The 17,569-nt window shown below is 40.5% G+C and overlaps 1 protein-coding gene across 2 annotated transcripts in view; it reads left to right on the top strand.

Annotated features, from left to right (window-relative positions):
* Positions 1 to 550: 550 nt before the first annotated feature.
* The window catches only part of IL1RAP (interleukin 1 receptor accessory protein), a 150,213-nt gene continuing 133,194 nt past the window's right edge, over positions 551 to 17,569 (top strand). The window contains exon 1 of one of the 2 annotated variants that reach the window (XM_032298250.1): positions 551 to 734. The gene's annotated coding sequence lies outside the window, so the exon portion shown is untranslated. The remainder of the gene's footprint in view (positions 735 to 17,569) is intronic. The other variant, XM_032298256.1, reaches the window with a different exon arrangement.

Genomic DNA, 17,569 nt, shown 5'->3' with positions numbered 1-17,569 from the left:
CATGTCCTGTTGCTTGCTCTTAGGACTGTCAGTTCAAGACGGCAAGAGCGCAGGACTGCGGCGATGGCATCCACATCCTGTCGCGCTCTGTGTCTGCGCACGGTGGTGGCGAAAATCGTGTAGTCTGAATGGATTTCAGGCCTTGCAGCATGAGTGCTACATACGCCGAGACAGGAAGAAAGGGCAGGGTGGCACGGGTCTCCACGGCGAGGGCACGAGCTTGCCTGAGCGCAAGCATGCGCCTGTGTGTGGGGTGGGCCCCGCTTCCCACGGCGCCTGGCGGCGTGCCCAGCTGCGCCGCAGGACCGACCCTTTCCTTCCCCAGCGCGCTCAGGCCCGCGCCCGCGGCGGCAGGAGCCGGAGGAGCCGAGCGCAGCCTGGCGTCCGTCCGCAGGCGGGCCCCGCGCCGCTCCTCCTCGCGGCGGGCGGGACTGTGCGGGGCGCCGCCCCGCGGCCGCAGCTCCGGGAAGCCCAGGGCGCTGGGCGGGGATCTTGAGCCCGGGCGGCGGGTGGAGCCTGAGCCGCGCCGCCGTGGCCAATCGCGCTGCTCCGGGGGAGGAGCCCCAAAGGGGGAAAAGAAAGTGCGGCGGAAAGTAAGAGGCTCACTGGGGAAGACCGCCGGGATCCAGGTCTCCGGGGTCCGCTCAGGCCGGAGGCGCGGAAAGAAGCGGCGCCCGGCGACACTGCGCCCAGCCCCGCTGCCTGCGCTGCGCCCGCTCAGCCTCCCAGAAAAGGTGAGTCTCGCGCCGCCGTCAGGGCGCAGAAGTCACCGAGCCGCAGAATCTCGGGGTGGATGGGTTCTTAGAGCTCGTATCGTGAAACCCTCCAAGTTTACACAAGGGAACACTGAGGCACAGAACGAGGCAGCGGCTGGGATAGGTCGCACTGCTAGTTGGGACTGGAGCCTGGATTCGAACCCAAACGTTCAGAGACCCATCTTTGCTTTGCAGGGCTTTAAGTAACGCAGCTGTGGGACGTCCGCTAGTTGCTGCCCCCATGCTCAGCCCTCTGAGGGATATACCCCTGTTTTCCTTTTCACCTCACCGCCCCCTCCTTGCTACCACCCCCCCACCCCCGCCCCCATCTCCGCCTTGGTTTCTCCAGACGCTGCTGTGAGCGCTGGGGATAGAAGGAAGCAGTGTGTCCCAGCATGCCCACTCGCATCACGCCGCTGTCAGCCCAGAGCTGTGACAGCCTGGGAAAATGCTGCTTGCAGCTTCACTCCCTCTTCCCCTGACCTGCTTTCTCAGAAAGATGCCCCTGCCCAGGTGTCAGACCAGCTTCTGGAGGAGCAAGGGGACAGGGGAGGGAGGCCGGGGCGCCAGTGACCTCCTGTGGTACTGTTTCTTCCCAGCCCCGGAGGACGCAGAGCTAGTGGCCCTGTGGGAGGTAGGGTCTCTTCATTCGGGAAGAGCTGACTAGAGCCCCTTCCCTCTTCTAAATACTGGGAAGGGGGCAAGGAAGCTGAGTTACAGAAAAAAAAAAATCACAAACATAAAAGCAAACTTCTGCTGTTTCCTTTAAGAGCTAGTCCCAGCCTGTCTTCCCTCCACCTTCTGGTTGTGAAATTGCGAACCAGGGCGCCACGCGAAGCATTTTGCTGCTCTGCTGTACAGATCCCTGGTTTAGCGACTGGATGAGAAAGAGGACTTACCTGGGGTTTTGACTCCAGCTCTGTCATGTGTTAGCTGTGTCAACTTGGGCAAATTATCCCGCCTTTCTGATACTGGGTTTTTGTTTTCTTTTTTCTTTTTTTTAAATTCCAGCCGCGAAATGGAGATTTATAATGGTCACAATGAGCCCTTTGGGTAGTTGGGAGGATGAAATGGGACCATTCAACTAGCTTGTTTAGCACAGTGCCTGGCCTGGCACCTGGTTGGTTCAAAACTCATAGCAACTATTGTAAATATTGTCACATAGTAACCTTGCAGACAGTGGGTTTTCAGAAAGGTGATTTCATACTACCTTAGAGAGACATTTAAAAAAAATCTGTAAATGTGGTGATTTTCTTCTTTTGAGTTTGAGCAGCTCTTGTATAATAAGAATTTTCTAAATGTTGTCCATGTGTGACTTGGATCATGGATGCTTAGCTCGAAATGTAAAATTGATGTTTCTCAGTGATGTGAATTTCCTACTAGTTTTTAGGTCAAACCTCAGGCCTGTGAACTGCCCTGATCTAAGACGTCCTTTATTGACAAAGGGGGTCTTGAAATGGATAAGAGGCAGAAAGACAAGAGGAGAAAGTTGGAAGTTGCAGCTATGTTACAGATTGTTCTAAGCCCTCTATCCCTGCTTTCTTAGGTCAAACAACCTTACATTTTTTCATCTAGTATCAGAAAACAACAACATTCTTATATATTTCTTTTGGATTGTACAGAGATGCTGCTAAATTCAGACCCTTCTGGACACAAACTTGTCTTATTTAAACACGAACACACAGATATTCACATGTCTTCCTGTATTATTGGTATTTTAAAATTAAATTAAAATTAAATGGATTCCCTCCTATACTCATACCTTAATCATGACAATTGATTTTATTCTGATGCACTTCATACAATTATTTACTGCTATCTACTGGTTTTGCCATAAGTCCTTAAATTGAGTGTCCAGCATTTGTATTTGGCTGCCTCCTTCACAGATCATAGCATTTGTATGTAGTATTGATAAGTGCTTGAGAACAGGGTGTGATATATCTTGATGGAGGATAAGAGCCCAGTGGTGCCCACTTAGGTACCTCCTGCACCAAGCATTTGTAAAGGATGGGATCACCTGCTTCCATCGACTTGTGCCGTGTACATGCATTATGATGAGCTGGCCGGGATACATCTGAATGTGTGCCTGAGAGACAGGGGCCCTGTGGCAGAAAAGGAAGATGTTCAAAATAAGGTCAGATCATGAGGGTGGAAGAGAGATTAAAGCTTAATCCCCTTGTTCTGGTTCTTCAGAGAAAGATTGGTCAATTATACCCTTCATTTTTACACAGATTGTTACTGTTACTAAAACCATATATACGTGTAGAAGTTTAGAATTTCCAAAGTGCATTTTAGTTTATTCCTTGTTATTCGCAATAGCTCTGGAAGGACATGACAGGAAAATTGATGGAGGAAGGAGTCCATGTTTTGTGGTCAGACCTACTTGATTTCAAATTCCAGTTATCATGCCTGAGTAGTTGGGTAATATTCAGCAATTTATTCCATCATTTAAAGTTTCTGTTTTATCCAGTTCTAAAATAAAAAAAAAATGCTTATCTTAAAAATCTGTATAAAGAATAAATTCAGTAGAATAATGTCAAGTACAGGTAGTGAATAGGTGCTCATTAAATGATAACTCTTCTTAGCTAATCTCAATTTATTGAGAACATAACTGGAATGAGACTCAGCTAAATGAAAAGTTGCTAGAGGTCACATGTTAGTATATTTCAACTCTGGGAATACAGTTCACACCTTTTCATGTCTAGTTTAGGGCATTTCTGGTCACACTCTGTTTCCTTGCCAATGAGATATTTAACAATTTACTTCAGTTATTAGGTTGGACTTATTTGGTTGGTTACTTCAGGATATCCTTTTTGTTGAAAAGTGGGCATTTCCTTGCTGAGAGAACAATCCTTAAGCACAGTTCTGTAGAGTTTAGTGGGGCCAACTGCCACAAGAGGGAATTGAAGGCAATGGCCTCTAAGAAAACCTTCCTACTCTCCTGTGTTTGATATATACAGCTTTGATTCCTAAGAGAAAGGGTACTAACTAAGAAGACATAAAGTACAGAGTTATGTCACTCTTTTCTTCCTGTTGTGAGTGGTTTCTTCCCTCTGCCATCCTCATGATAGTTCAAAGGCTGGGAAGAAGCTTGAGCAACAAATGTCATGCATGTCCATCGCATTATTCAACTTTCTTGGACAATTTTGTGGGTACTAAGGTAGACAGAACAGTGCGCAAAGGAGGCATTTGCAGAAAGAGACCACTGCTTAATGGTGGTGCTGATCACTTGTCTGGAGTTTCAGTCCTTGCGGAAAGTGATGGTTGCAGGCCTATGTAGGAAGATGAAAGGATCTGTTTCTGGCCCACGCAGTGGGGCTATTCATCTATGGAGGCTCCTCATAGGCCATTAGACCCCTTTTAATTGTAGCAAGCACACAGGCTTGCAAACGCAGTTGTAGAAGAAATGTTTTGCTCCTTGCTTTTGGGATTTTGGAGCATGTTTGCTTTTGCCCAGAGGTAAGTAGTTAGTATCATCTTACCTGGCACAGTTAGGAAAGCAGAATGTGGCTGGAGGATATCAGAGGAAGTAGAAAAAAAAACTAAGATTATCTCCAGCCTATACACAGCTTCATTTGTTGCTCAACTTCATTAGGCTTTTGCTGGTGACACAGATGTAGGATCTGGTGAGTCACTGTTGCCTTGCCCATGAAATATTAAAGAGAGCCACCTACTGTGCTCTTTGCCCATTTTGGAAATGGTTCTGTATAGAAAAAATAACGAAACACTGAAGAACAGGAAGGTTACAGAACATTTGGCATGTGGTATTCTGAGGGGTGAATTCAGGTTAGCCACTCATTTGATGCTTTGTTTTTTGTTATTTTTATTTATTCATTTAGAAACTGAGAATGCATGATTTACAGAGATAGGGTTGTTAGGAGACATCCCTTTAGTCCACCTTCATTCTAACTATCTCTGGCAGCTGTGGTAGTGTGGATCTCAAGAGTCTGACTGAAATCTGAGGCAAGTTATTCTGTAGGGATGATCTTTTGGCTCCACAGCTAGGAAGCAGGAACACCGATGCCTCCTTAGAAGCTTAAGTCCCTATTTATTTCAAAACCTTATTCACAGAAAGCATTTAATAAACACTGATTCTGTCTTCTGCCAACAACTCCTTCAATGTATTTGTCTGTTAAATTATGATCGTCAAAATTTAACAGCCAAATTTACTAGTCTCCATCGTTATTTGTGCAGAATGTCTTAAATATATCATCTCATTCAATCTTCACAATAATCCCGTGTGTTTTTTTTAAGGAAACCGAGGCTCATAGAGTTATATAGCATGGCCTATGTGTTAGTCTGTTTTCATGCTGCTGATAAAGACATACCCAAGACCGGGCCATTTGCAAAAGAAAGAGGTTCATTGGACTTACAGTTCCACATGGATGGGGAGGCCTGACAATCATGATGGAAAGCAAGGAGGAGCAGGCCTTGTCTTACATGGATGGCAGCAGGCAAAAATGAGAGCTTGTGCAGAGAAACTCTCATGTTTAAAACCATTCAATATTGTGAGGCCCATTCACTATCACGAGAACAGCATGGGGCAGACCTGCTGCCGTGATTCAGTCATCTCCCCCTGGGTTCCTCCCACAACATGTGGGAATTATGGAAGCTACAAGATGAGATTTGGGTGGGGACATAGAGCCAAACCATATCAGCCTATGTAACAGCACAAAGCAAGAAATGATGCCGAGACTCATCTATGTATTTTATTTTAGAGCTAGGAAGAGTTTCCAACAGTTCCACCTCTGGACTAGAACGGAGGACTTAGACTAAGACAAATGACCTACCCAGTCATCATCCTACATCCTCATCCTGGTATTATTTTGCCTGTGACTGAGAAATCTCTTTATCTTTGGACCTAAAACGTGGGAGAGCTGAACTAGATGAGCTCTAAATTTCTTCTGCTCTAATGCATTGTGTGTCCTTAAGATTCCTTTCAACTTTGAGATTCTGTAATCACATCTATTTGCAAAAGTTAAAGCTAAAATGGGGAAAAGGGAGTAAAAAGAAAATACCCTTATTGTTTTATGCCCTGGAGATGTGTTTTTCTGAACAAAGAAGGGTAAGAGAAGTCAGCATTTCATCAGCACATGTACTTTTGTCATTCATTTAAATACAAGAATAACTCTCAGATATGTATTCTTATATCCCTGTTACAGATGAAAGCTCAGATAGACTTGCAGACGTGCCCAAGGTTATCCAATTAGTGATGACTGGAACCTGTGTGTGCCTGAATGCAAAGCTTTTTGGTCCACTACAGCGTATTTACTAGATACCACACCATGAAATCTGGGAACTTATATAACCAGATTTGTAAATGACCCTCTCTGTATCCTCACACTACACTATCTTAGCTTCTGTCTCTTGTCCTCTTCTTCTACTCTTTCCTTTCCAAACATGCTGCTCGAATCCTTTCTTGATTCTCTCCAGCTCACAAAACCCCTTTAAATGCATATAACATCTTCTATCTCTATTGTGATTTTTTTTTTTTTTTTTACTGTGGCCCAGTAATTTGTAATTTGCAGCTTTATTTTTGTTCATCTCCATTGGGCACAGGGCAGAATAAACTATGTCATCAGCTGAGAGACTTACAAACTTGTCCCTATCTATCTATCTATCTATCTGTCTATCTATCTATCTATCTGAATTGTGCATCGATCATCTTTCTATCTAGCTCTATTTATTAGTGAAGTTAAAGAAAGATAAAACATATTAAGCCCCTAGCTCTTAATAGTTGGCACCTAGAAGGCACTTGGCAAATATTCATTCCTCCCTCTCTTTCAGCACTGCTGTTTACCCAAATCATTACTCATTTAATGAGTTTCAGATGGAGAGGGGGAGTATATTGAGTAGATGCCCCAGCTGGTCTAAAAGAATGTGCCACAGTTTGGCAAACAATTGGGATGGCAAAGGATAGGAAATGAATGTGATATTTACCTTCAAATATCAGCTGAGGAGATGGTTTATTCTGCCCTATGCCTAGCACAGTGACTCATATGTAAGAAGTGCAAAATTGAGTGGATGATGGGTTCATATTGTGTCAGTAGGCCCAAAATGGACGTTCTGGATTTCTCATGCTTTATCAATAATATTAGTTATGTCAATGTTTGCCTCTACAGATTAATAAAGCAGTTTTAATTTCCTTTAATTTTGTAGTCACAAAATCAGATAATGATAAGGAGCCATAGGCTCTAAGAAGGTTAGACATTACTGGCTCAATGATGGGAAAACCCATTTCTATCGTAATAATAAAGGGAGTTTTGCAGAAAACACGGTGAAGGATGACGCTGAAGTGCATGTTTGCATTTACTGACAGCAAGAGGAGTGTAAAGTGTCATAAATTGTCAGAGAGAATGTAGGAAGTTTCCATTGAAGTGGGCAGCCGCAGCAAGTCTCAATCTCAAGATTTCTAAAAGCATTGAAGAATTTACATCAGTTCAACTATTATTTAGTATAATTGGCATTGGTTGAACATATGAACAGGTAACCTTTTATGTCTAGTTTATATCCACCAGATGCTTGTGATTTCTACCCTTCTGGCACAAAAGTCCTCATAATTACACGGGCTTCCTCCTCTGCCAATCAATGCTAATGGCAACAGAAATGAGAAGCAGTCATTTTATAAGCTCTGATGTCTGGAAATCTTCCTTTCATAGATAGCACAGTTTCTTACGCCAGTATGGTTAGATGCTACCACAGCTTAAAATTGTGTTTCCATAATGTAGTGGACTTTGACCTCTAACTGATGTGCCTGGGTTTGACTTTAGCCAAATTATTTGATCTGTCTTTGCCTTATTTTTATGATCTGTAAAATGGGAATAATGAACCCATTTTGTCAGTCTTTCGGTGTCAATCAAATGCCATGACATTTAGTAAGAGCCTTGTCCATAGGGATTTTATCCTCTATTACAATTAACAATAGCAATGAAAATGATTTCACTGCGTGCCCAAATGGAACTAAGTTGGGAAAAGAAAGGCCCAGGTTGAAATAATAACAGTTTTTGTTTGTTTTTATATAACTTTATGTCCTCAAAATGCTTGTTATTGTATATACGAATATATACACATATAACATTTTTTTTTACAATAATTCTGAGGTAGTCAGGGCAAGTGTTGCTAACGTTTTTACATCCTGAGTCTCAAAGACGCTACATATGTGCTACAGCCAAGCAGCTAATAGCGGAGCGAGGACCTGAAACCTAGTTTTCTCACTCCAATGTGATGATGTGTTTTGTTTTCTTTTTCCTCAGTCATCAGCCCTGGTCCTGATTAGTGGCTTTTCCTTCTCTAGACTTCTTGTTTTCACCCAAAAAATGAGGAATTTGAAAAATGTGCTGTCTGAATTAGAATGTTTTATAAAGCAGTGACTGTAGAACAGTGTCTTAGGAGGTATCTCATTGGCCTCAGTGAGAATTACAACTGAGCACTGCACTGGGAGTCAGATCCATAAAGACAGCTTATGTCCTTTTTTTTTTTTTTTTTTTTTTTTTTAAGATGGGGTTTCACCATGTTGGTCAGGCTGGTCTTGAACTCCCGACCTCAGGTAATCCACCTGCCTTGGCCTCTGAAGTGCTTGGATTACAGGCGTGAGCCACCGCGCCCGGCCAAGACAGCTTATGTCCTTAGGGATGCCATTCTGCCACATTCCTCTGACCTGCAGACCATTCTCTATCTGCCTCATTCCCTTCAGAATCCAGGTTTGGGGTTGGGTAGAAAAAGTAGATGAATGGGTTAGGCACATGGGCATTTAATATTTGAGAAATGAAAATGGATTCTTTCTTAAAAAAAAAAAAAAAGCAAGCTCTGTATTGTCATTAATCTCCATAATCTTCTACAACAAAATAAAGGATAAAATATTTTTGTTTAATTTGAATTCTAGCATTATGAGTATATATTTTTTTCTTTCTTCTTTGGAGCTTTTAGTGCCCACAGAAGAAGCTTGACTCTCCTTAAAATACGAGTTCTTTCTGTTTATAGAAATGATGGAGATTGGAGAGTGGTAATACACACTAAATAGCACTTTTGTGGAAGATTGTACTTCAGTTTCCCAATTGCAGAGTGAGACAGTGGTGGGGGCGGCAGATTGAATGGATAGAGAGGATAGTAAGAAGTAGGCTGGCTTCGGAAGCAGGGCTGGGTTTGAATTCTAGAGACTGCGTGCTTAGCCTTTCCAGACTTTGTTTTCTCATCTATAAAAGGCTATAAACATGCCCTGCCCTTCCCTCCCTCCCTCCCTTCATTCCTTCCTTCCTTCCTTCCATGTATCTATGTATGTATGTATGTATCTATCTATCTATCTATTATCTTTCTATCTCTATTTGATAGTAAGCTTAAAGTAAGATAAAATATATTAAGCCCCTAACTCTTAATAGCTGGCACCTGGAAGGCACTCAGTAACTATTCATTCCTTTCTCATAATTCAGCACTGCTGTTTACCCAAAGCCTCACTCATTTGATGAATCTCAGATAGTGAGGAGAAGTATATCAAGTACAGTAGATGCCCCAGGTAGCCTAAGAGAATGTGCCACAATTTGGCAAACAATTGGAATGGCAAATGATAGAAAACGAATGTAATATTTACCTTAAAATATTGCAGAATCTTTCATGCGTAGGAGGAATTAGACCAGTGATAAATTGTAGTGCATGGATCTTCTACATCAGAATCATGTGGATAGCTTCTGAAATGAGTGAATATCTAGGGTTTCTGCACTGAAGTCTAAGAATCATTGGATTAGAATTTTCAATACCAAGAGGCAGGATATTGTAGGGATTTGATTTGGATTCAAATTCTGCTCCATCTGTGTGAACCTAAGAAAGTTATTTAACTTTTTTATGTTACTCATTGGGTTGTGGGAAGAAGTAACTAATTTAATGCATATGAAGTGCCTAAAACACAATTTTAGTTAAGTATATAAGCCAGTCTTTGAAATACCTTGTATGACTTTGTTTAACTTAAATTTTATTTACTCTCTGACTAAATGTCCTAGATAACTATATGACTAAATCTTTCATTTTCTTGAAGTCTTTGTTCAATATATTCTCAGGGAAGGCTACTTGGGTTGCTTGACTTTGCAAGGGTTAGTGTAGGAGAAGCAGGAGTAGGGCTGCTTGCTCTCAGAAATCCTGATCTCTCTTACTCTACTTTATTTTTCCTTTATTCTGTGGCATTGGTACCATATAAGATTACACTTACTATTTTATTATTTTATTTAGTCTATTTTTAAAATTTAACTTTTAAGTTCAGGAGTACATATGCAGGTTTGTTACATAGGTAAATGTGTGTTGTGGGGGTTTGTTGTACAGATTATTTCATTGCCCAGGTATTAAGCCTAGTACCCATTAGTAATTTTTCCTGATCCTCTCCCTCCTGCCACCTCCTACCCTCCAGAGGGCCCCAGTGTGTGTTGTTTTTCTTTATGTTTTCTCGTGTTCTCATTTAGCTCCCAATTCTAAGTGAGAACATGCAGGATTAGGTTTTCTTTTTCTGTGTTAATTTGCTAAGGATAATTGTCTCCGGCTCTATCCATGTTCCTGTAAAGGACATGATCTCATTCCTTTTTATGGCTGCTTAGTATTCCATGGTGTATATGTACCACATTTTCTTTATCCAGTCTACCATTGATGGGCATTTAGGTTGATTCCATGTCTTTGCTGTTGTGAATATTGCTGCAGTGACCATATCCATGTGTGTGTCTTTGTAATAGAATAATTTATATACCTTTGGGTGTATACCCAGTAACGGGATTGCTGGGGTGAGTGGTATTTTTCCTTTTAGGTCTTTGAGGAATTGCCACGCTGTCTTCCACAATGGTTGAACTAATTTGCACTCCCACCAACAGTGTATAGTGTTCCTTTTTTCTCTTTAACCTTGCCAGCATCTGTTATTTTTTGACTTTTTAATAGTAGCCCTGGATTTCTCTAATAATCAGTGATGTTGGGCTTCTTTTCATATGCTTGCTGGTTTCATGTATGTCTTTTGAAAAGTGTCTGTTCATGTCCTTTACTCATTTTTTAAATAGGGTTGTTTTCTTTCTCGTAAATTAGTTTAAGTTCCGTCTAGATGCTGGATATTAGACCTTTGTCAGATGCGTGGTTTGCAAAATTTTTCTCACAAAGCAAAGGTTTTCTGTTTGCTCTGCTGATCATTTCTTTTGTTGTGTACAAGCTCTTTAATTAGATCCCATTTGTCAATATTTGCTTTTGTTGCAACTGTTTTTGTTGTCTTCATCATGAAAAATCTTTGCCCATTCCTATGTCCAGAACGGCATTGCCTAGGTTATTTTCCAGGGTTTTTGTAGTTTGGGGTTTTGCATTTAAGTCTTTAATCTATCTTGAGTTAATTTTTATATAAGGTGTAAGGAGGGGGTTCAATTTCAGTCTTCTTTATATGGCTAGCCAGTTACCTCAGCATTATTTATTGAATAGGGAATCGTTTTCTCATTTCTTATTTTTCATTTCCCCTCTAATATGCTGTAATGTCCACAAGGACAGGGACATTTTATTTGCTTATTGCTATATCCCAGGTGCCTAGAATAGTTTCTAGCAAATAGCAAATGGCCAATAATAAATCAAAGATAAATAAATGTACATATAAATATTAGTGTGATTATTTGTCTCCAAGAAGTAGAAAGAGATAGAACTGAATAAGACAGTAAATTATACATGTAATATTGAAATAAAATTTGACATAAATATATGCACATATACACACATACATATACACACTTACATACATATACATATGTATATAGAAGTATATGTGTGTATATTTGGAATGCTTATTATATATTTAAATATTTAAATAATAATTTATATCTATATATATGTATGCATGTGTACATGTATATATGTATATGTAAAAATAAACATAAGTATTTATTTATCTATATATTTAGGAGTTTTTCAAAGCTACCTGAGGAAGCAGAGATGTTGAAGTGTTTACTTGTTAGGTTGCTATAGCAATAGTGAGAAAGACAAAAATATATACATTTGAGTAAAGAGGCAGCAGACAGATGAAAAACAAGTGATTTCAGGATAAGAAATGAAAGGCTAAGATTAAAACAGCAACCAACATTGGAGGGATGCAGAAGAGGAACAGTTTTTATGTAGAGTAGTCAGAGAAGCGATCTCCAAGAAAGTGACATTTGAACTAAGACAAAAGCCTGAGAAGGAGCCAAGATAGGCCTGAGGTCGTCATTGAGGGTGGTGGGTCAGGCAAGAGGGAGACAAGAGCTGAAAATAAGGTTCTAAGATGGAGGTGGCTAGGTCAGACTTGTCTTGCAGGCCATGGTGAGGAGTTTGGATTTTACACAAAGCGTAGCAGGGAGTCACTGAAAAGACAGAAGCAGGATGATGACCAGGTCAAATTTATTTAGAACCTTGAACAGAGAGGAAGGAAAATAGAACTTATTTAATAAGATGAGAAGATCAACTGCTCTGATTTCATCATATAGACTGTTATGAACAGATGAGAAAGACAGTTTGATTTCACCGATGTTTCATTCATATCCTGTCATTCCCATTAGAATGTTTCAAAGGCGAAAGCGAAAACCCAGCTAAAATGGGGAAAACCTATGTATGTATATGTGACTTTGCTTTTTCTCAAATGATACCATTCTTATTTCCAAATGCATTAAGTAATGGATGGAAATGTATGCACTATTGCTCAATTCAATTCAGCTGGAAAATTTACTGTTCTTGTAGGTGTTTTATGTAATCAATTCCCCGAAACATTGAACCTAGAGCTATTTCCTTATGAAACCTCAGCTACCCCGAAACATTGGACCTAGAGCTATTTCCTTATGAAACCTCAGCTACCAGCTTCTGAAATCTGCTGTAGTGAAGAGTAAGCATGTGAAAGGCAAATTTAATTCCATATATGATCAATTTCTTCTTTCTGACTCTACAATTTAAATGGTACCTAACTCTTCAAGAAGTAGCTTACAGGTCGTCTCTTCTATGATGTGTTTACTGGGCACAAGCACATATAATCTCATGCATACCTCTTCACAATATGAGTTTAAAATAGCTTGATAACATATGCTAGACTCTATTTCAAATTTTCTATAAATAATTTCTTTTTGAAATCTCATAATTACCGTATGTGGCTGATGAAGTTATAATCATCATTTTACACAAGACAAAACTGAGACCTGGAGTCACAGAGTTGATCAGTGGTAGAGTCAATATTGGAACTTGAACAAGCTTAATCATTACATTATTCTGCTCTTTGATCGTAAATAGTAAATCTGCAAATTTATTCACCTCTATGTGTCCCACTTACTTTGTGGTACCTTATATGAAGGAATAGTTCAATAAGTGTATTGAATCAGTGAATTAATCCATGACCTGTTCTTTCAAGTTGTATCATTTCATTAGCAAATAGTGATACAAACCTGGGTTTTAGACCAAGACAACCTAGGTAGGCAGAAGGCACTCACTACCTCTGTGATACGGTAAAATTACTAACATTTCTAAACCTGTTTCTTCATCTGTGTTGTTGGCACGAACGTAGGGCTGTTGTGAGGATTAAATGAAATATGCATGTAAAGCACTTAGCACAGTGCCTGGAGCATAATTAGTTCTAAGTCTATCTGAACTGTGTTTATTATTTTTTGAACTAAAATAGCCTCCCCAACATGATTACAATTACGTACCACGCTGTTTTTTAAGTTGTGCTTGTTTTATTAACTTTCCTTTAAAAATCAAAACCAAAGAGCCAATCATGTAATCAGTGATGTTAATTTTGTTCCAGGGCTCATTCTGGCACCCTGTCCTCAGCGGAATATGCAGTGTGGGTTCTGAAAGGCCCTCCTATAGGAAGGAAGGCCAGTTCAGGGGAACAACATGAGAGCAGAAGGCACTCATGTGTGACCATCCTGTCTTTCACCTCCAAACATCTGACGTAGCTACCGGCAGCACTTCCAACCTTGCCAGTCTATCTCCCCAGCCTGGATCTACCTTGCTGGAAAGTTATTTTATATTCCAGTGATGGTCCCAGAGCATTTTGGGTAACAAGGGAAAAACATCAGAAGACTAAAATTTTGCCCAGATAACACATAATGAGGTTAATTTACAGAACTTGCTGGAGGTTTAGGACCTAATATCGATCCTGTACCTCTTGTGTGCCAGGAGCTGTGCTGAGTGTGTTAGTTTTATTATCTCATTCAATCCTTACTGCAGCCATATACAAATTTAAATTTTAGTGGTAAACCAAATTCACAACTAAAAAATAAAAATAGAAAGTGACATGCTTGCCTCCATGTGTTTTTGGCAGGGCTGTGGTGAGAAAACCAAATACTTCTTGTGTTTTGCCACATTCTTCTTTGAAAGCAAATTTTGCAGGGTTACAACACCTTTAGAGTCTCCAGGGACCTCCCCTGCAGTGAAGACATGTTTGGCAGAGAAATGAGGCAAAGGTTATATGTGGAAGGCAGGAAGCTTCATTCCAGTTGACAGTTTACTTTGACCTGGAAGAAGCTAGTAACAATGAGCTGAGTTCTATTTTGTGGATTACAATTGTGTGTTTCTTTGTAGAAAACCAGTTTGGTGCTTATGGGCAATTTTATTTTTTTCGTTCTTGTTATGGGATGTTTAAAAGGTATAACTTTTATCCTTCTACATTTCCCAAGTAAAGTTGAGATGTTTCAATATTCCTGACACAATTTGATAAATTATTTTAAGAAAAGGTGTACACACACACACACGCACATGTGCATGCATACACATACACACAAGAATGGCGTCTGATTCATAATTGGCACTCACTATATATTTGCGGAATGAATGCATGAGAAAATAAATGCATCTCCTATTTCATCTTCCTCTCTCTGAGAATGAGAGGTGCTGCAGGATTTTTTTCGTGGCAAGTTTCAAAATATACCTTTCTTTTTAAATTTTTGCTTTAAGAATAATTTCAGAAGGAGATTATTCTAAAATATGGAGCATTACTTAATCTTATTTATGCAGGACAGTTCATTGGAGTGTGCCATAATTCCACTGGAATTTATTGAGGTGAGATCATTTACTTGTATACTAAATGGTCCCAGACTGATAAACTGTTAAATTTGTGTAGTCTGATTTTCATAAATTTGCTGGCCTTTCTTTCTCTTATTGTCTGCTAGCTCTTGTTGCTTTTGGCACATCTGGCTCTCCATTCCCCATGCAATTAACAGTTTCTACTTTACTGTAGCCCAGGGAGCTAGGTAATAAATTTGTTGGACCATGCATATGGTAAGAATACACAGCATTGGGCCAGCTGTGGTGGCTCACACCTGTAATCCCAGCACTTTGGGAGGCTGAAGAGGGTGGATCACCTGAGGTCAGGAGTTTGAGAACAACCTGGCTAACATAAGGAAATCCCATCTCTACTAAAAATACAAAAATTAGCTGGGCTTGTTGGTGGGTGCCTGTAATCCCAGTTACTCAGGAAGCTGAGGCAGGAGTATTTCTTGAACTTGGGAGGCGGAGGTTTCAGTGAGCCGAGATCGTGCCACTGCACTCCAGCCTGGGTGACAAGAGCGAAACTCCACCTCAAAACAGAATGAGAAAAAAAGAATACACAGCATTGAATGTGGACTAGAGAGACTCTTTTCCAAGGTAAGGAAATGAAAAGTTACGGCCGTTGTAGAAACAGCCTTCTTAGAAGTGAGTTGATACCACACATAGTTACACGGGGCTTCAGCTGCTTGTGTTAATAAAAAGGGAGTATTGATTGGGATAATTCACTTACTCTTTTGGACAATAAGCATTTTCTGAGAAACTTCTGAAGGCAAGAGACTGGTGAGATATAGAGAATTAAAAAAGCAAGTACACAAACCCAACTGAAAGATAAAACATACACAGGGTTTTATAATACAATTTATGCAGTATTTCAAATAGTATAAAAATATATAATGTATCTTGAAAAGATGTATGATATAATAAAACATTTGGTGTTTAAAAGGAAAGACAATTCTGTAAATCAGGAAAGACTTTATAAGGAAGTTGTATTTAAAGTAAATCTTGAAGTGAACAGGTTGGACATAGAAAGATGGGTAAGGAGAAGTGGTAAGTGAATTATGGTCTGACCAGGGGTGTGTAAATGATATGGATTGGGAGACTTATCAGAGAGAGCTACAATTGTTGGAGAAACTGGGCAACTGAAGGCCTAGGACAGGATATTTGGGAGATCAGAGAACAGTTATGACCAGAAATCCTGAGAAGGCCCTGGGTAGGAGGGCTGTTGAAGGCTGTTGCTTCTGCCTGTCAGACAGTCAGAAAGGAAAGCTGGATGTGAGGTGCAAGAGGACAGATTGGAGCCCATGAGTCTCTAGTCTGATGATACAGGTGTTCTGCAGAAGAGACTGGTGTTCTTAGCCATGGAGTTTCACATCTGCCTGGCCTCAGACTTGGAGAAGTTTAAAGGGAAGATCTGGCAGGAACTGAAAGAGTGGTGGACATGGCTGCTCCCCATCTAGGAGGTGAATCAGTGATCAGCAACATGTGTGAAGTGTCGTAGTACCTAGAGGCCTAGACAGACCCTCTGAATGAACTTCTCTATGGGCAGCCCTAACTTGGAATTACAGAGAGAGTAAGGAATTCTAGGAAACATAATTCCAATTTAACTATGTTGGCACAGTTAAGAAACAGAAATGACTTTTGTCTTAGAGAAAGGGAAGGTCATGAAAACATAAAGTGAAAAGGGAAAACAGGCACCTTCCCTGGAGAGTCCAGTTTGACCAGGATCTGATGAGTGAATAGTAGGATCACTGAATGCAAGCAGGCACTGTTTTTTAGGGACCTTAAATGCTCTGTTAAGAAATTCATACTTAATCCTATAAGATATGGAGACACTGAATATTCTTGAGTAAGGGAGGGGCAGTATTAGATCTGTATTTTAGACAGATCTGGCATTGGGTGTCAAAGTATTGGAGCTTAGAGAGGGAATAAGAGGGGCAAGTGATGAGGATTCCATTATAATAATCGAGGCAGGAAATGTACATTCCCAGAGCTTTCTTCTGTTCTCAATTAATGAGGTGACCCAGAGTAATCATAAGATGTTCAGAACCATTCTGGGAATTAAAAATGCTAGTGTACATTGCAAGCCAAAGTGATTTCACCTTTGGCTACTACTGTCACCTCTAATGCCCTTATGGCATGCCTAGATAACTCTTCTTTAAAATTCCCTGGTAAGTTTGCCTCTAGTAGGTGAAGAAGAAAGAGAAGTGTATGTGCAATTAGAACATCAGCTTAAACGAAATTGGCTTATGCAATCATGTCAGTATCATTTTGAGAGAAGAAGAGATCCTATAAAAGCAAGTACTTATTTTACGTAGTAAATTAAGACTTTGGGGATTTACTGAGTGGTAGCAACAGCATTCCCTTATGTTTGTCCAAGTGCCCAACAATTTACAAACCACTTACATGTTCGTTATCTCATTTGATTTGATAATAGTGCTGCAAGGTCAGTTTTATCTGAATTGTTATAAGTGAAAAAACTGAAGCTCACAGGCTGTGATGACCATCAAGTGGCCACTTAGCCCTTGATGAATCAGAAAGGAAAGCTGGACGTGATGTGAAAGAGGACAGATTGGAGCCCATGCATCTCTAGTCTGATGATACAGGTGTTCTGCAGAAGAGACTGGTATCTTAGCCATGGAATTTCACATCTGCCTGGCTTCAGACTTGGAAGAGTTTAAAGGGAAGATGTAGCAGTAATTGAAACAGCAGTGGGCTATGTCTCCTCACTGGTGTTCTATATTCAAAGGGCATCATTCTATTGCTCACTCTTCCATTTCATTCTATATACCACTGCCTGATAATCTTGGGAC

Source organism: Sapajus apella, unplaced genomic scaffold, assembly GCF_009761245.1.
Source record: "Sapajus apella isolate SASKATOON/1434 unplaced genomic scaffold, GSC_monkey_1.0 scaffold38, whole genome shotgun sequence".
Taxonomy (NCBI): Eukaryota; Metazoa; Chordata; class Mammalia; order Primates; family Cebidae; genus Sapajus; species Sapajus apella.
The sequence above is the reverse complement of the archived record's forward strand: the minus strand, read 5'-3'. Positions and strand labels throughout refer to the sequence as shown.